At 37.4% G+C, this 20,272-nt stretch overlaps 1 protein-coding gene across 5 annotated transcripts in view; it reads left to right on the top strand.

Moving 5' to 3' along the window:
- LOC129730532 (aryl hydrocarbon receptor nuclear translocator homolog) overlaps positions 1-20,272 on the top strand; it is a 272,332-nt gene that overhangs the window by 41,549 nt on the left and 210,511 nt on the right. For 3 of the 5 annotated variants that reach the window (XM_055689927.1, XM_055689928.1, XM_055689926.1), the window contains exon 1: positions 18,683-19,040. The exons of the other annotated variants lie outside the window; for them this stretch is intronic. The gene's annotated coding sequence lies outside the window, so the exon portion shown is untranslated. Of the gene's footprint in view, positions 1-18,682; positions 19,041-20,272 lie in introns of those variants that run through there. 5 annotated transcript variants of the gene reach the window in all.

Genomic DNA, 20,272 nt, shown 5'->3' with positions numbered 1-20,272 from the left:
CTCGTCCGACCGTCGGTACCGGCGACGGTACAGCTTCAACCCTGTTTGGTGAATCACTAAGGGGAGTTCATGCAAATTTCTAAAAAGCTGTAAGCTGTAGAGGTGGATCGGCGACTGACTTTTAAACGTGCAAAAATAGTGCGTCAAGAAAGGGTCATAACTCAGAACCTTGAATCCAACAGGCTATCAATTGTGAAGACTTGATTTGATACTTTTTTTTTATTTCATTTACATATTTACTTACCAGGTTTTGCTCGTCTTCTCTAGGCACTGATCAAGGTCTTGCACACGAGTGATAAGACACTCACAAATCAGTCAACGAAACATTTCCACAAGGGGAATATTGTTCGAAATAATTTCTACCAGTTTACATCCTGGGGCAGACATCACTTCTTTAGACACACCTTGATTGGAAACTGTTTGTTACGAGATGGGTGAAGGAAGGAACTAAAAAATGTAATGCATTATTTGTTTGGAATTTAAATTCTTTTCCTTGTGCTTCGTTTGTTCCCATTTTTGTCACCCGAAGGGAGAAGTGGTGGGCGGAATGGTGAGGATGCAACGGAGGAAAAAATACAGCCGAACCATCAGGAAGCAAAACTTTTCCTCACCAGTTTTCCTTCGGCAATGCAGCATTTTGCTCAATGGGAGTAAACTTTCTTTCACTTTGTTATGTTCTATCGCGGCTGCTGGTTGGCTTTGTCCTACATAAGCAGCATACAGACTGGAAGGGAAGTACTTCACACTGAACTCAGCCAGCCGCCCAACAACCCCCCCAACTGACGGCGGGAAAAGAATGGCGTAAAATAATTGACTTTACTTCTTCCATATTTTTTTTTTCTCGTGCAGTGCCACTGGTAATGTCTGTTTGTTCTTCGACTGCCGGGTTTTGCTCTGCCACGCAGGGGACAACATTTTCTTCTGATTTGACAAGTCTATTATTTGTTTTGAAGTATTTCTAATGAAGAACGCGCCTCGCGCATTGCATCCTAGCAGGATAGATGGAAGGAATGATGGTTCGAAGCACAACTCTAAGCAGCGAAAAATGCGAGTTGCATTCCATAGTACTACAATTCGATTAATGTAGATTGTACATGCAAACGAAGAGTTTTTGTTTTTGGCAGAACGAGCCACGTTTATTGGAATAAAAATTTGCTTTAGCGGAAGCGGAAAAAATGTACTAGTATCATGTCATTCATCATGTCCGGGTGCTGTGAGTCCGGAGCACGCAGCATCTTGGGATCGTAAAATTTATACCCGCAAAATTGATGAGAGACAGTTATATTCTAGTGCGGTTATTCCAAACGCAGCGCTGACTCGACAGCTTTTTGACGCCACGCAAATCGGCACTTGACCTTAGTGTAGTATTTTTCTCCAATTTTTTTTCTTGGTGTGGGGAAGGAAGATGCCAATTTCGCTGTTTTCAGCTGCTGCTGCTGCTGCAGGGTACAACCGTTAGCCAGCCCGCGTTGGGGACTTTTCCAGCTTCTACCAGCAACTGAAACATTCCAAAACACCCATCAACGTCGACCGGGAAGAGAGCCAAAGTCGTAGAATAATAAATTAGCGAAACTGGTGATAGTATATTCTGCTACTGCTTTCTTTCTTGTAAAAGTCCAATGGTTAAACGATGAACCGTCGCATAATAGAATAGCTCCGAGGAGGGAAGCGGGTGATGGACTGCTGATAGGATTCCGACGTTGTTTGGTTTAGCTATTTTGCTCCTGCTCGAAAGTCTGGTTGTTTGGCAGACGCGGGGGGAGAGGAAGTGCCCTGGTTTTGCTTGTGTCATTTTGGGTTTACGACCGAAAACTACACTAATAAAAATCCCTATAACTAATGAATATTTAAGTATATCAATTTGGTTTTTAAAGCGCTGGTTTTATGGCACTGTTTTCTCTGCATTCGTCTGTGGAGTCACTGCTTGTAATACTTAAAGACATGGAATATAGTGTTGATTTTGATTGCGGAATTTCTTTAACGTTAAATTTCCAATGAATGGTCCCAAGTATGCTGGGGTGCTTTGTTCTCGAAAAAATAAGGAAACTGTCAGTTAAGATCATGAACAATGTGTTCAAGAAAAGGTTTAGCCTGTGAATAGATTCCTAATTTTAAGATGGGCTGTTTGATGTTACTGAGAAATATCTAAATAACTTGTAACCAGTTGGGGTGTCTAGCACCTAGAAAAACCTTCAATTACTGGTCCACAACAGCGAAAAAAATGTTACCTAAAGCGTAAAGTGCAAATGAAAGAAAAACTATAGCTTTTTCATTGTTACTATGAATTTTGGTGCCATTAGCTAACTCTAACTTAGCTATATAGAAAAATGGAGATGCCTGGGAATTTGCAGTACAATTAGAGGTTATTTGCTTTTTAAAAAGAATTTCGTTCTAAGGATCTAATATTGTCGATATAACGTCAATTATTTAGGGCATAAAGAACAAAAAGAAGAAGTTTAAAAAAATAATGTAATCGAGAGAAGAAAAAAACAATTTTTAAAAGAAAAACTTACTCGAAATCTACAAACGGTAGACCGAGGGATGACGAACGTCAAGGAATATTGAAAAGAAAATTGATCATAAAACAACATGAGAAATGATTATCGAATTAAAAAAAATATAATATGAAGCCAGCGTAGCGATTTGGAACTATATTGAATTATTAATATCAACTCCTTTCAATCACTATTGAAATCGATTGTAAACTCTATGTTTGAAGAATTGTATCACTCTAAATAAGATGTTGTTAACAAATCGTTTTTAAAAAGCTATAAAATATTGTCAAATCGAAAAATAGTTCATGCAATAAAACATGTGTATTTTTAAACATGCCACGGAATTTGTAGTACAACTAGGAGTTATTTGAATTTGTTCTGAAAACTACTTCAAGAATAACAACAAACTGTATCCCATGTACTAATTAACAAAAGCATTGTTTAGCGTGTTTGATTGATGAGTCATAAAATCTACTATTGCTTGCTCAAATCAAGAATCTCGCTGCGACGCTTTATGCCGTGCTGGAGTACAAAATATATGGCTGTGATTGGGAACCTTCATGTGGTAGAGAAAAACTTCATATCTATCAACCTACTCCAACTAAGCAATATTCGCTATCCCTGACTGAACAGAATAAAAAAGCATTTACTTCCAAAGTCTAGCGCTCGAAAGCAAATTCGGAAAGCCAGCTGATCCTATCGTAGAAAACTCACAACACTTCATTAAAAACGATGTACTTCTGAAAATAAAGTATGAGGATTAGTGCCTATGATGCAAACGCAGACTGGACGGAGTATTACGAAAAATGGTTATCTACAAAAGCGGATTAAACAAGGAACAGCGTGATTTCTTCGTATTAATACGGAATAGGAATCACGCCACGTAACGACACTAAGAGAATGGTTCATCGAACAGAAACTGTAATCATATTCCGCTACAGATGCGCAATAGTAATATTTATCGCAACTCTATACAGTCAGGTTTTTTTTACGCGGGGGATACGTACCTCGTAAAAAAAACCGCGGTCATTCAAAAATCCGCGTAAAAAAAAACCGCGCTAATTCAAAAATCCGCGTAAAAAAAAAACCTCGTTTTTTAAAAAATCCGTGTAAAGTAGTCCAGCAAGAAGGGCTTTAGAAAAAACCCGAGACACTAGAACCAGCATTTAATACAGTATTTAATTGTCCTCTTTGACGGTCATTCCGGATCTTTCGGCGGGCGGAGAGTATTTTTGGACTATGTCTTTTACTAGATAAACACTTAAACGTTTCTGGTTCCAAACCCACGTTAATTCGGAAATTCGTGAAAATTTTTTTTAATTAGCGCGGTATCGCGTGAAAAAAACCGCGTTAATTCAAAAATCCACGTAAAAAAAACCGCGTTAATTCAAAAATCCGCGTAAAAAAAACCTCGTAAAAAAAACGCGTATAAAAAAACCGCGTAAAAAAAAACCTGACTGTAATAGTGTGCATAATACTTCAGGAAATTGAAATTCAAAAACCGTTCAGTGGCATTAAGATAAAAAGCATTTTAAAATGGTAACATAACAACTGTTACCGCTGCGGTATGTGATGCGTTCTAACCAGCCAGAAGTACAAATCGTAACATTCTACCTACTTGGCACAGCTACCTCAACGTAATGAGCGATTAATTTTCGCAAATTCTCTTTTTATAGTAAGACAGAAACCAGCCGAAAGCAAACAAAGGGGAGGCGAACTTGTGATTGGTTCAATGTACACAATTCTCAACTCAATTTTAACAAGTTTAGTATTGTGAAGGTATTCCAATTATTTTAGCAGTCTCGGGCCGTGTTTTTTCGGTCGAGAAAAATACTGCTGTCTGAAATAGTTTGGTGATAGAGACACTGTAACACCTGTTACCGCCTGTAGGCAGGGGGCCCAGCAAAACCAATAACATCTCCGCAAACCATGGTGGCCTGAGTTCGAATCCTATCGCCGACATAGGTGTCGATGGTTGTGAGGTGATTTTCTAAAGCGAAAAATCTCTAGGATCACGCTTTCCATCGCATGAGGAAGTAAGGTAGTTGGCGCCGGTCCGTTAATCAACGGGTCGTAAGTTAAGGTCCTGGGTGAACACAGTAGTGGAACTAGACCGACGGAAAATAAGCGAAAATAATAATCTGTTACCGCTACTGTATGCGACGTGGTCTAACCATCGAGAAGTACACATCGCAACGTTATGTCTGTGCAGCACGGCCGCCAAATCAGAATGAGTGTTTGATTGTCGTACTTTCTCTACATACAGTGAGCTAGCAAGCAGCAAAAAACAAGCGAAGGGAAAGCGAGCTTGTGATTGGTTGAAAGCTGCAAAACTTAATCACTAATGTACCATCGCAAAAAATAGACTAATTTTTATACCAAAGCTGCTAACGCGCTTCTGCGGACATATGCAACCAATCGGCAAATGAATTGTTTGAGCCGAAAGCAATTTCGGAAAGCCAGCTGAGACTGACGCAAATCGCCGCTGCAGCTACGCTACGGCTTATTAGGTATACTATTACTATACTCGACCTGTTTAGGGAAAGCCAGCAAATGATTAATTAGAGGACGTAATTTTTGTTTCAACAAGGGTTCCAATTTACACCCTTATATAGCTAAAGAAAAACGTAGGTTTACGTCAAAAAACTTTTTCTAAAGAAGAGAAAACTAAAGACACAGAAAGGAAGAGAGAGAGAGTAAGAAAGAAAGAGAAAGAGAGAGAGTAAGAAAGAAAGAGAAAGAGAGTAGGAAAGAGAGAGAGAGAGAGAGAGAGTAGGAAAGAGAGAGAGAGAGATAGTAGGAAAGAGAGAGAGAAAGTAAGAAAGAGAGAGAGAGAGAGAGAGAGAGAGAGAGAGAATAAGAAAGAGAGAGAGTAAGGGAGAGAGAGAGAGTAAGAGTAAGAAAGGGAGATAGAGAGGGAATATGAAAGAGAGAGAGAGAGAAAGAGAGAGATAGAGAAAGAGAGAGAGAGAGAGAGATAGAGAAAAGGAGAGAGAGATAGAGAAAAAGAGAGAGTATGAAAGAGAAAGAGAGAGAGAGAGGGTATGAAAGAGAAAGAGAGAGAGAAAGAGAGAGAGAGTATGAAAGAGAAAGAGAGAGAGAGATTACCTCTTGATTTGTTCCAATAAGGCTCAAAAAGTTAAAAATTTGGTCGATAACTTTATGAATGAAAGGCGATTTTAGGCCAAACATTTTTTTCTTCGAGATAACCAAAAATTCATTACAGAGCACTCTGGGGAAGCACAGTAACTTTTATTTGCGCCTAAAAACATGAAAATCGGGTATATCACATATACTAATGATATGAGGCGGAAAAAAGAAGGCACAGGAAAAAATTAACCTTTTGGAAACATCTGAAAAATTCAGGGGATTTCATTTTTGGTTTTTGATAGACCTTCTATAATAATACTCTGTTATTATTCTATGCGTTACTGATTAGCATATTTGAAAATCGTTACGCAATTTCAAGTTTAGAAATAATTTTAAAATTTTTTTGTGGGTTAAAGTGAATAGAAGAAAAATCTTTAGAATCGTTTGCTTTGGATTATGTATCCAAAATTGTTTTCCAAAAACAAATGTTAATGCAGAATATTTTTTTCGAATAGTTGAATTTTGGATTTGGTTCGATTAGACAAATTTTTGATCATAACTTTTCATCTATTAAATGAAAATAAGTTGGTGTCTGTATAACGGCGTTTCACTCGAAGTAGAATCAACGGATTTGAATGATTCTTTTTGTGTTTGTTTTGTCTTCATGTTCGACGAGTTAATAGGCCATAAAAATAACAATAATCAACTGATAAAGTTAGAAAAAAATTGAAATATATTTTCGGTTTTTCCCGCCTTTTACTCCAAGAACAACGTCATTAGATTACTATGATTGTAGGCTATGACCGGTAGACAAGTTGTTGTAGCGTCGTTATTGAAGCATTCCTACAAATCTCTGGATTTACAATTATTTGTTGAATGTTGAATTGAAAACTATAATGTTGCGAAGTGTCAATTGCACTGTGCTTAGGCAGCAGATCTGTCTCAAAAATCAGATGAAATATTAATGTCATTGAAGCGAAAATTTCGAAGCTCCGTGTACCTACCAATTTATCATTTAATTTCAAACGTCTGTATGTACCTTCGCACTCCGCAGTTGAGTGATATTCGATAATGCCCAAAGCCCTGATAACTGGTGGCATTAAACCTGAAATATGCATATTCTCGCATAAACAGCTTTATGTCACATGGTCACGTGTAAAACAATTGGTATCATGTATGTTTAAAAAAAAGATACCCGAAAAATGGTTGGCCATTAGGTTTTGCGAGAATTTTTGTTCAGGACAAAACCATATTGTCACTATGCCATGGCAATAACGAAAATCAACTGGAAAAGTTATAAAACTTTAAAAACCAACCCTCGATATTTTCCGCCCTTCGTTGCAAGAATTGCAAGATTGCTGTGAAACTGGATTACGCGAGGTAGTCAACAAATTAAAGATTCTGAGAGGTTTTCTGGGAGTTTTAGTGAGTAACGATTTTTTGTTGCCTTTGATCGGAAAAATTCGAAACAAGTTTTCATCACCGGGGCGTACTTAAACGATAGCTTTCATTTTTTAAATATTTTATGGAATAGTTCTATGCGATTTTCGTATTGCTTTTTGTTGATGCCACTTAAATTCAACGTCGGTTTCTGTTAATTTGTGCTGTGACTGTTTTTCAAGAAAGAAGAAGACACTGTCGGTACGTAATAAACATAATAGATTAAAAATAATAATGTGTTTTTGCAAGAATTCTGAGGAGTATTCTGCCGCTCATAGCAAGTCCGTCCCATTTGCGTTTTGGTGCTGACGAGAAAACTGCAATGGAAAATCGTAACGCTTTGGGTGAAATTTGGCACTCAAATGCTTTTTCAATCAAGACCATCAACAGAATTCAGTACTGCAATGACAATCTAACACTTCTACATCATAAAACTCGTATAAACACCGAAATTTGACTAAAATTTGTTGAAAATCATAAGCTGGGACTCACATGCGATTACTTTTACGGTACGTAGCCAGAATGATAGCAAGTCAGTCCCATAGCCGGCTACGACCGGTGATGAAAAACAAACTACTGCAAATCAATGGCGGTGCTATAGCTTGCGTTTGGAATGAATCCATCGCTGGTCAATTCATAAATGACCTTCTCTCGTGCCTTATTAAACAAGTTTTTTGTGAGAAGCATAACATAATGTACCAACTGCGCCGCTCAGAATAAAATTAGATTTTGTTTTTACATTTGATACTACTGATAAATTCGAAATCAGTGTAGGTAACTTATTCTAACTTATTCTAAATTTTAAAGAGCGGTCACACGTTCGTGACTGCGGACAGCTTCGACGTAGCAGTGGAAGCAAATATGAAAGAACAAATATAGCTTAGGAAAATGTTTGCTCCGTTAAATAACAGTTAAGTAGCGTACCGAAGTATTTGATATAACTAACAAATTCTTCAAAACGAAATTCACGACAATAATGTTACAATTCTGGCCCACGTCTTCACATAAAATACGGATAAAATACGAAAAGTAGTATTTATTCAAGAATGCTACAACTAACAATACAGTGACACACCTGGAGCGTTCATTGTCAACAACCAACAGCTGAAAGAAGCTACAGGTGAAAACTTTGTCTTGAAGAAAACATTGTACTATCAGCTAGAGCCACACGATGTAGAACGTGTAAAATTCAATCAAACCTCCTATCGAATATCACTTGGTACATCCAATTCTAAACCTGAAGACCATAAGTTGTGGTAAATATCACATTTTTTATAATCATTATTGGCTGTAAACCCACAGAAGATTTTCGCAATGGGACCGACTTGCGATCACTTTTGCTATGGGACAAACCGACTTGCTATTTTTTTCATAGTTCCTCAGAACGAAGTATTCAAAAATATTTGTTCTATCGAAAGTAGACATAAAAAGGAATTGATTCCATAAATAAACTCAAAATTGACAAAAATGCAATTGGGACGGACTTGCCATGAGCGACAGTATTCATGCTGGTTTCAGTTGGTTTCGATTAATTTTCTTCCACATGTAGTGGGAATGCTTCCTAACGAAGATGCCGCTAAGGGTATTTTATAAAAGGAATGTTCTCTAATCTACATAATCAAACTGATTCTTGCATATCTTCCAGTTGACTTTGAAAAATTTCTGCTGTGGTCGAAGTGTTTTTTGTTGTAAGTGGAATGTTCAAATACTTAACATGCCGTTGAATTAAAATTAAATTCGTTGTTTTTGTTCCAGTTTTCCGAGTTAAGACACGAGTAGTAGCAGGTCAATAAAAGTGTCAGGCTCCGCAACACTGAAGATAGAATATTAAAAAGTCAGGAAATATACGAGTCGCGAAGGAAAGTTGATCGGTTAAGAACAAAACGAGCTCGAAATGCACGAGTTTCGATACCCCATATATCTCAAAATCGTCAGTTACACACTTAGTTTCCATAGTCTTTAAACGAGTCTTGAACAAAAGAAAAATAAAGTATAATAAATTAAACACTCAATTGAGAGAAAAATGCCAGTCAAATATTTTCAAATACTACTACTTTATAGATTCAAGGTCAAATTTACCACCGAACAGATGCATTGCTGCCACTACCCGATGGCAAATGTCATTGAAGCGACAATTCTGACAGGAAACTACAAAGGAGAAGTCGTAATAATCCCGCATATCTCGATTACTTCTACCGATTTGCCATTAGATTTTAAACGTCTGCAATTTCCCGTGCGTCGCGCAATCGCGATGACTATTGTTAAAACCCAACGACAGTCACTGAAAATTTGTGGCATAAACTCCGAGTATTCATGCTTCTCACATGGACAGCTCTATGTCGCATATTCACGTGAACCTGACCCCGACATTGTGGAATATATAGAATTAAGTGGCTAGGACCGCCTTGACCACTTTTACATGTTTCGTATATTCCGAATTTTAAGCTTGAATTATTTAGAATTCTGAAGTTTTTTATAAAACCTGTTCCAGTGAGATTGACCAGGCAAAAATTTGCACTAAGCCAAGCTTTTGCATAATTGAAAAAATAATGTAATACTTTCCTTCAGAATATTTAAAAGAATGATTGTTTATTTTCAGAAATGTACTGAAATGATTTGATTATGGTTGAAAGGTGCTTCATGATGTTCAATTAAATAAAAACGTAGAATTATACGAGCCCAGGATTGAAAAAAAAAAAAACTAAAAACAAATCAGAGCCGAAACATATCGTAGGATGTTTTTTAGCAGCAGTTAGATATTTCTGTTTCTGCAATACAACAGTCAATAAAACTCAAGGCGGCGGTACGAAGTTTGCCGGGTCAGCTAGTTTTTAAATAATTATTAATTGATTGTCATAAGAGGGATGAACAAATTCTAGTTTCAATGAGCCGCAAAATAAAGGGTTGATATATTCCGTTAGATATTTACAAAAAAAATGTCAATTAGACACTCTAAATATGACAACCACAACGCAATTGCAATTGGAAAATGAATGTTTTTTGATATTTTTCGTGGTTTTGAATATAGCTCTACGATTTTTATTTATGATTTTTCAATCGTAAAACCTCTCTAGTTTACATTTTTGCAAAATTGTTCATGAGTTTTTCGACATCTGTAAAGATCTAAAATGATTCTTATGTTCAAAATAAGAATACAGGAAATATCTGTAGAAAAACCTGAAGTATTTCCTCTTAGCCAAATTTCTTCAAAATTGTTCATCTAAAAAGATTCTGACGATCAAAATATAAATAAAAGCAAAATCTATAGAAAATTTCAACATCAATAAATCAACATCTCTTACTTCATGCAAAGTTGAATTTTGGGTTTAGGTTCGCTTAGGCAAACTTTAGATAATTAGTTTTGATTTTAAACAATTAATAATTGATCCTCATGAGAGTGAATCCTAGTTTCAATAAGCCGCGAAATGAGTGGTTAATATATCCCGTACAGTATTAAAAAAATATGTCAATTGTACACCCTGAATATTTCTAGATTTACCGGAGTGTTTATCATTTTTTTTTACTTTCAAAAACGTCCATTACGTTAAAATGTGGCTTTATTAAGGTAGGCTCGGAACAATTTTTATCATATATTTTCATTATAGTCCTGTCTATCTATCCTAATACTTCATTTATTAGATATGTTAATTTGACAAAATTAGGTGCTACATTTTGAAGTTCTTTCAAAAAATCAAACAATTGTGCACTGGAGGGTTAAAATCAATTAAAAATAATAAGAGTAATTAAATTAAAAATTTGCCAATTTCGCTATAGAATTTCTCGGGGGTTAAAAAACTTTAGTGTTGCATCAATTCGCCGTATACAAATTGATACAGGAGTTCCTTTTTTTACGCGGTGCTAATGCAATGCAGTAACCCATATCAGCCTGATATACGACTGTTGTAAAATTAATGAATACATTTGTGATGCGCTGATGCTCTTGCAATCGCGTCTTCTTCGGCGGCATGGCTTGAGGCAATTTTCAGTTAGGTACTTCGCGGCAGTGGCTTCCGATTTATGAGAGTGGTTCCGTTTTCCCCGGAGATTTATTGCCCCTTTGCAGACAGTGGATCGGTAGAGGACGTGTGAATCGTTTACATTTTATTACTGCTAATGATTTTCAATATAAAAATAATAAACTCGCCTTACGGTAGCTGATAACAGCTTGTTAATGATTTTGTTTTATTTTCTTGTTTGTTGCAGGTAAGTGGACTACGTTTTGTTTGAACGTTTGTTGCTGATGAAGCTCTTCAGCACCTTTTAGCCGAGCTAATCAGTAAGTCCTAAACTTCGTATATTGGAATCTTCTAAAACAACTGCAACTTTGCTACCTTTTTATCTTATTCGTCATAGCAATTATTCTAGCGAACCGCATTGCTGTCAAGTGTGAGTTGCTTGATAGCGGAGCGAAACTAGTTCAAACAACAGTCCACAACAAAAGAGATTAAACGTCAAAAGTTTTAAGGCCAACAACGGCAACGAATTTCGCATTCGTTAAATTCAATTTCCTTCAACTTCATCACCTTCCTGAGTTTTGCTTCTTTGCACTCAAGCAGCACACGCGCGTCTCTGTTTGCCTACACCAACTGCCATTCTTCATTTAATGTGTGCAAATTTCATCTATTTTCACTAATGGAGGAAAATTGTTTTCTTGCTATTCTCGCAACTGGCGGGTATGTGTATGTGCTCGCGTGTGTGTGTATATGTACGTGTGTCTGCATCCATACGAACCAAACTGGCCAAGTCCGGGAGTACATGTGTAGCAGCAAACATCCCCACTGCTGCTCCCATGCTATTAGGATCATTCCTCAGCTGCCAACTCCTCATCACTTAACCTATTTTACCAGCCACCAGTCACCAGTCACCTCTGTTGCTACTTTCTTTTCCTTTTTCCATGTGCTTTCTGGGTGATGACTCCTCGCCCTATCGCTTGGACTGCGTATCCAGAAGATATGTTTTCGTCAAGTCGTAGAAACAGAAGAAAAACTGCTCCTTCACACAACAAGAAGCAATAGCTTTTTAGTTGTACATATATATGTATGGTGTATGTGCAGGATGGATGGTGTTCAACTTCATCGTTTAGCTGTACGGACAGCAGGACCATGAAGGCCTCTAACAAGAGGATATAGCCACAGGAAAAACGAGAGGTTGAAGCTTTCTGCTCTATTGCGCTCTAAAGATCAGTAAAGTCTACTAACATTCAAATTGTTGTCGTTTTTACCACGCACCATTTTTTTGCGGTTTGTATATAGTTCCCTTATTACGCACGCAATAGTTTAAGGTTGGTGCTACGAGGACAGTTTTTTGGGTTTTCTGTTTTTTTTTTCTACATGAGGTGTGAACGATTTATAACATTGTGGACGCTACCACTGTTGTGGTTGCTATATTGCAATGTGCTTTTGTTTGAAACACTCTCTCTAAATGCCTACGAATCAATAAAGGAAAAATTTGGAAGGAACAATTGGGGAAACCGAACATTTTCTCTGGGATAACAGGATAAAGTACAAGTGTGCATTGCCTTTCTCCCGAATACAACTTTTAACCGCTTCCATCAGCGTTTCGTTACATGGTGCCACTGACGTTGGGGCAGCAAAGTTTTCGCTCCAAGGCCAGTTCGGTTACAGAAGAAAAGAGGTTTGAAAGGGAGGAAAAGTGGTTACTCAAACGTCTTCGTCTTCGTTATGGAAAGCGATGAAAAGTGCTAAGTGATATACTCTGCGAAGGTTCGATCGAGGGATTGCAGAAGATGGATGGAACCGGAGCGGAGGCGAGAAGATTACTCGAACGCGCGTGGGTGCGAGTGCGGGAAAATTGGCTGACATCGGGCATCGAAATAAAATGGATCGCGCAGACACAAGAAAAGGGCAGCTCCTCGTTTTAATGATTCACCAGGGAGTAAGCGGTTCGACTAGCCACTGCTGCTGCCGGTGATGTGAGTTGTCGACTGTTGTCTGGACTGGATGCGAAAAGAAGCTAAACGCTTTAGGAGCTGCTGCTTGACGCTCCGGAGAACTCTTCAGTTCATTTTGTCTTGATGGGTTTTCTTCCCTTCTGTGGCCCTTTCGGTAGACCGCAGCGGTCGTTAGCTAATAGTGAAAGGACATAAAATATTTTGACAAAACAGCTCTCGCTCGTGTCCTTCACCACCACGATGGGTATGGTGGTGGAGAAATATTTTTCTAATGAAAGTGGTCAGAAACAGGGGAGGGTAAAGCTAATTCGCTGGTCCGGTCGGCGAGTGCAGTATTTTGTTAGGTTAACTGTTTGGGATTCAATAAAAGCTCTTTGGTAATTTAACTTGTTTTAAATTGACTCGAAATGTGTGCAAAGCTGTTAAAACATCTATCGTCAGAACTGAAAAAAAATCCAAAATATTTTTTCTTATTCATTTAAGTGATACTAGAATATCAAAACTTTTTTTGTTTCTGATAAATAACTAAGGTTTTCATAGAAATACTGTAAAACCTACAGGTTGTCTTGACATGGCGCAGTTAATTTGGCCGTTTATAGGATACCCTGTAAGAAAACTTTATGTCGAATTGCATGTAAGTAATTGCCTCCATCGCTTCTGAAAGAAGATTCCACAATATTTCACGCAACTTTAAATGATATTGCACATAATATTCAAATAAAATCGTGGTTTACGTCAGGAGCAACTGAAATTTGAATGAGAAACTATTTTACGTGACGAGTAATATTCACAATTTTTTACTGTGTACAACTCACAAACAAATTTTGATCCTATCTTGGTTTTTATATCCCTAAAAGATTTGCACTAATAATGTTTAATGTTTTGCGATTTTTCTTTGTAGATTTTTTCTGTCGGTTGTTTGACATGACAAGTTTCCTCCAGAATATATTGTTTCCGAATTACTTTATAAGATGCCAGTAACTGCTTCTGCCAACATTTAGTTTTTTAAAGCTTGGTTTGAAGTTCTGATTTTTGCATAGAGTTGTAGCGATGATGTGTAAAATAGAAGCGAGTTTGAATCTCGACTTTTGCAACAAATCCAGACTTTTCGCTATTCTGATAGGTTACAGGTAGTGATGGGAAATATCGAGCAAAATCGTTAACGATAACATCGATAATTTCCGATGTCTTATCGATAATTTTTGCAGGGGATGCGAGGTCGCAAAAGCAAGGATAATGTCGGTTCACTTTATGAATTTTACCGAAGTCTATTCGGCCAGTAGAGAATTGAAGAATAAGAACAATAATTGGCTATTTTGGATAATAAATTTTGGATGTGATATTTTGCAAGTGCAAGAAATAATTCGCATGCTTTGTGCCACCTGAACTGCCGCTTGCGACTTATCGATAATTATCGTTAGCGCTAAAATTCAACGGTATTATCGATATGAAGCAATTATTGATATTAACGATAAGTATCGATAACTTTCCCATCACTATTACAGAGCACATTTAGACTAGAGGGTGGTTATGGGTTCGAATAAGACCATTCGATGTTGACGGGCTCAAGCATAGGTTTATTCTCAGGCTCCCCACTCACTCATTGAATAATTTTATCACGAATACTTCGATTACTTCCTTTTGACAAATAAGTCCCTCTTATAAAAAAACTGGTCAGAAGGACACATAGTTGAAACCTCTTCGGGAAATAATAATTGGCGAAAGAAACGAGCTTTGGTATAGTAGGGCAGCAATAAGCGTAAATGCTAGGGTTTTAGCATATACACAAGCACGGATAAATAATAAGCATGTCACTTACCCTCAATAGTGGTGTTAAGCGTCATCCACAAGTTATGTAAAGAGTTTTTTCGATATTTTCGACCCTCTCTCCTCTCATAAGGAAGGCTTTGTAAGATTTTGCATTACCTCCCTCCTCCCCTCGAATATTATGTAAGATTTTTTTCTCTAAGACAAACCTTTTTTTGGGAGAAGAATTTTTTTTACATATAGCGTATTCGTAGAGGATAAAAACAAAACAATTAAACCAATTCAGTTAACGTCATGTTAAAGTGAATAAAACTGAAAATTGTGTAGACGAAGTAAACTACATTTACATTTTAGCTAAGGTGAATCCACTGCTCACCCAAGGTGTTAAATGATAATGTCCACGTGAACACGCGAAAAATATTTTGCTAAAAAATGGAAATCTGCCGAAAAAATACATTGAAATGTAACGAAAAGTTCACAGATGTTCTGGTTTTAGAGTCATTGTCAGCTATATTTTACATAAATCTAGAATCATTTCTTTCCTGACCTCTTCATTTGGAAAGGTTCTTAAGACATGTTAAGAGCTTGTCAAGAGTTTCAGATAAAATAAGATGTATTTCTTCTTATTTTGTTTTCTCTCGTTAGCTGAGGTACTTTTTGATTTTTTACGATAATTTTAGATCATTTATTTTTTAATTTTCTTGAGGCACTTTCAACTAAGCTGTGAGCTTGATTTGGAATCAGTTTTATTCATGTATGGAACCAATTTCAGCTTAATTTGAAATAAATTTTTGCTTTGCTCTTTTAAGCTGAATTTGAATCATTTTCTTTTTGGCTTCTTCGTCTCGTTAGAACTACTTAATTATTTTGAACCAAATTCAAGATCATTTTCTAAATTTTTTCCTGTATCCCAGAAACGTTCTCAAGCATTTTTAGTTGATTTGGAATACCTAGTTTGCCTTATCCGTTTTTTCAGGTAGTTTTTGTTATATTGTTATTTTATTTTCTTTTGTTTGTTTTGTATCAAAGAAGCATTTTCAGCCCTTTTAGTATATGTTTTGATCATATTTTATTTTGACTTTTTTTGTCTAATTGAATCGTTTAAACCATTGACGTGTGAATTATCTGCTTAGTGAAAATTTACATTTCATGTGTTTTATTCGAATATGCAACAATTCGAATGGATTCAGTAACATAAGTCCAAATTATTGTTTCGATTTTGTTATGTGTTTATATTTGTGCTTATACCCAGTACAGAATATATGACGCCTTATCTTACGCCGCACTGAAAGTGCAGGAAAATCTTGCCTGTGTGGATTTCAACATCGACTTCCTGCTTCCTGCTGTTTTTTTTTCGATCTTCATCATACTTTCCTGATGCGTTTGCTTTTGAAGATAAGTGGCATTTCCCGTACATACAATGGCAAACGTGTTAAGACCATTTTGTGAACTGGTAGGGTAGGATACACAGTTTGTTTTCATGTGCGTTATGCCAGTAGTTTCATGTTTTCTGTTAAAATTTTATTCATAAATTAAGTTCTGTAACGTCTTGTGAAATGGCCTATAACTGTGTAGCGTCGTTTTTGTTCCGTTCGACCGATCGTCGTATCTCGGTGCTCTGGTTTTCCCACTTTTTGTCGATAACGTTCGTGATTTTGGTAGATTCGTGAAGGTGTGGATGATCTGTTTGAATGACTCCATGCGGTGAATGGTTGTAGAAAGGAGCGACACGTTTGTGCAAGCGCTGCAATGTTGTTGTAATAATTTATTTCAATTCATGTTTTCAGCCGTAGTAAGGAGCACAATAACAACTTTTGATATGCCATGAATTTGTCTCACAGAAGTTCATCACTTTTTATCAGGAACATTTTAACGGACACTTTCCATATGTTGTTCGAATCTAGTTTTATTATTTTTTGCGTTTTCTACGTTAAAAATTTGAACATTCCTTTCTTATAGTAGGTTTCAAACCACTTCTGCGAGAGTTTTTATGGATTTTAAATTAAGTTTTAAGACATTAGATAGTGATTTGAGATCAATTTTTTAAGTTTAAAGTTTTTCTGTTGCTTCCGATGTTTTCTTGTCAATTTAGAAATAATTTCTGTTGTGACCTTTCCGCTGTTGTGTTTTGTTTTCGTAAGCTTTTAAAGTGTAGCCAGGTGTGTCAGGGTGAATTTTTGATCATTTCACTCGTGGGTTTTCTAGCTTTTAGGAGCGCCTCAGTTAAACTAACATTGTTCTGTTCTTTTGGTTATTTTCAGCAAAACTTGAAATCATGCACTTTTATTTTTCGTAAATGCTTCGGAGTGACTCTAGCCGAATTCGAAGATATTCTGTTCTCTTAAGTCAAAGTTTGAAATACGTTCAATAATGGGTATGCAAATTTTGAAAATGACAATCGACTTCCGTTTGTGAATAATATGTAAATTTTATTGCTCTATTATTTTTTTTGTCAATGTCAACGGTTGTCCACAGAGGGAGAAGGGGAAGGGGGTTGGTCTAAAGTTACGATTCTTCTGTCCCCGTGGAATTTGGACGGTCCCCTGTTGCATAATTGAAATTTGGTTATTTTAAAAAAATTTGAAATAGAAAAAAATCTCTAAACTTAACTTTTTTCTTTGTGTATATCTTTTTGGTAAAGCACCAATAGTTCATTAAAAAATTGAATTCTCTGGAACCTTTTTTAAGAAAACTGACTTTTTGCTTTTGGACAAAAAATTTCTTTAGGTCTGGGGATAGATCGTGATTAAATTCTTGAAAGCAGCTAGTCAAGCTACCTATGCACAACATGTTAAAAAACAATTTGACCCATTGTAAACGTTAGTTCAGATTGATTATGACGGAAAAAGGTGTTAATTAAACATAATACATATATTTTCGCTGGATTCTGAAAGGCGCAATTCGTTTTATTCGGTTTAAAAAATACAATTTAGTGAAAATAATCCTTTCATTTGTGGAAAATAATAACTCTTTCGTTTTGCACGTGGAAAATTTCATCCAAACTAATGACCGACAGAGTGCAAATATATCTGTCTCAAGGTTTAAAATACCAATATCGCGCACCGCTCTGGTTGCGTCAATTTATCATCGTCCTGCAATTATTACCAGCCTTGAATTGTTGCAACTCCATCGCTTCACAAGAATCCCGTTGTCAAGGGAACCCACTCAGTAGGTCATAGGTGGCTGAATTTACTATCAGTCCCTCGAGTTCACCTGTTCCCGCTACTTGCCTCGCGCTACATGCATCGATCACCACAGCAGTAAAGCAAGAACGGCCAAACTTCAGTGTCTTCCTTTTGTCGCTCTCCGCTCGAAAAACCTGTCAGCAGTGTTCTTCTTGCCTTGCGACATCCTCGTCGTCACCCACCGTTTTCCACTTGAAAGGAAACAAACGAAAATGACATTATTTTCCAAACTTTGAAAGAAAATAAGTAAGACAAAGCACCCTAACCGAAACGTCACAATGTGTTCCCATTGGACGACTGCAGGCTGTCCGATTGCCAACCGCTGCTCAGTTCACTCTTCGGCGAGACTCAGTGTTATGTTAATGTGGGTTGGGAAAACTGTGCACCTGAGTTTTTCGTATGTTTTCGGGAAAGCGACTTTGACATTTCTGGCTTTTAACTGGCTGGTTAGGAGCGTGAGTGGATCTGAGTGCGAGAGAAACCGAGGACCAAGAGAGCTCTGTTGTGGAAATGAGTTACTATCACTTGGTTTGCTGTTTGTCTGTGATGGCCGCGATGGGCCAACAGAGAGATCGAGAGCCGTACGTAGATGCATTTCAGTAAGCAGGTCTCGTCGGAATGAGTGCATACGAAATTTCACACCGGGCTCTTGGTCTCGAGAAAGACCTGTAAAGCATGCAAGAGAGAGGTTCCAACGAGTGAGTGCTATCGCAGCGCCGCTGTATGTGCGCTGAGTCCTGCCTTTGTGGGAGGCGTTCGTGAGCTGATGGATAGCGTTTCAGTGAGTTTGAAGCTTTCGTCGTGAACGGACGTTTTCCTCCCTAAGAGCGTGCGTTGGTGAAATTGTGGCGAGAGTGAGCGAACGTTGTTGTTAGGTGTTGTTAGGAAACTCTCGCGCATTCGGTAGTCGGGAAATTCGTCAATCCTGATCCACATACTCGAAGGTTCGGGTCTGTGGTGGTGTTGAAATAGATACATTTTTTAAACGTGTGATTGATAGTTTTAATTCACGTATCGGTGTACTGTTGTTTTTTTTCTGCTGGAGTTGCGTTTTTGTTTGTGACCCATTCATCGGCGGACGTAGATGGACACAAGTGTGTGCAAATAATTTGCTCCGGTAACTGGATTGATAGTGTGTTCCGACCTGAAAAGGTAGCTGAATTTGGATAGAGAAAATCGCGATGTCGATTTTTCACGGCTGGTTTTTTTTCCTGCTACTACTACGGAGGTCCTTGACAGGAGGATAGCCAATGTGTGTGTTGGTAGTGGCGACCGAGAATGGAAATAGTTTTTTGTGTGTTTTTTTTTTTCATACTTCTTTCGGAAAAATATAGTGTTGTGGCAGCAGCAGACTAGCAGCAGTGTTCTATCGTTTATTTCTGTGGAGTTTTCACGTGAAACACGTGTCCGTAGACTACGGGGTGCGCTGTGGACGGATAGGATTGGATATGCGGGCTTTTTATATTTCGTTGTCTGGGTAGAAGTAACCTTAACATTAAAGTAAATAGACATTCTTGTGAATGTTTACCGAGTTTTTATCGGGTGATTTTTTTCGCTGGAGCCACTGCGACTAACTGATACAAAGCGGCACGTTGCTTTACCTGAATTGATGTTCTCGAATTAAGGATTGTACGGAGAGGTGAAAACCTAAATGTTTGCTTCTCACTGCAAAATTTCTGCATAATTATTACCTCTCGCTTCCCTGGCAACATAGACAGTTGCAGTAATAAAGTCAGAAAATAATACATATTAAAGTTTATTTATCTTCCGTTTTCCTGTGGCTCTCACTGATCAGTGTCGTAAGTACGACTTCGTCAGTAAAGGTATGAGTAGGAGCAAAATAAATTTTATCTGCTTTTATTTTAATTTATATTTTTGCATATTTTAAGTAAGTGCACACAGATAAAAGGGCAGCAATGGTGGTTGCAGAAAAGGGTTTAATGAATAATTAATTAAAAATTAAATAAATTTTATCACCCCGTGTACCCCATATAACCTCTTGAACGTTCAGCTTTGGATCGTTTGCGAAATAGTGGACTTCGAAGCAAATTGATCAGCAGCAGCAGTAGACAGTTGCAAGGAAATAGTGATAAAGAGGCTGATTTCGTGAGGATGATCGAGCGGTTAGAGTGAGCTTCGCATTAATAAACCCGGCGTTGCGTGTGCCAAGTTGAAAAAAAAAAACAACTTAAACTTTAGTTGCCGCATGAAACCAAGCGGAAGATTAATTAGTTGTGATAGTAAACCGTTTGATTGGTTAATTTGAGTGCAGATAAACGGAGGGGTTTTTCGAGAGTTTAAAATTGTTCATTCTATCGATGTTTTTGTAGATTGTATTTCGTAATGATCGGTTGTGAAAAGGGGTAACAGTAAATCTACATTGT

The sequence above is a fragment of the Wyeomyia smithii genome, chromosome 3, assembly GCF_029784165.1.
Source record: "Wyeomyia smithii strain HCP4-BCI-WySm-NY-G18 chromosome 3, ASM2978416v1, whole genome shotgun sequence".
NCBI classification, from domain to species: domain Eukaryota; kingdom Metazoa; phylum Arthropoda; class Insecta; order Diptera; family Culicidae; genus Wyeomyia; species Wyeomyia smithii.
The sequence above is the reverse complement of the archived record's forward strand: the minus strand, read 5'-3'. Positions and strand labels throughout refer to the sequence as shown.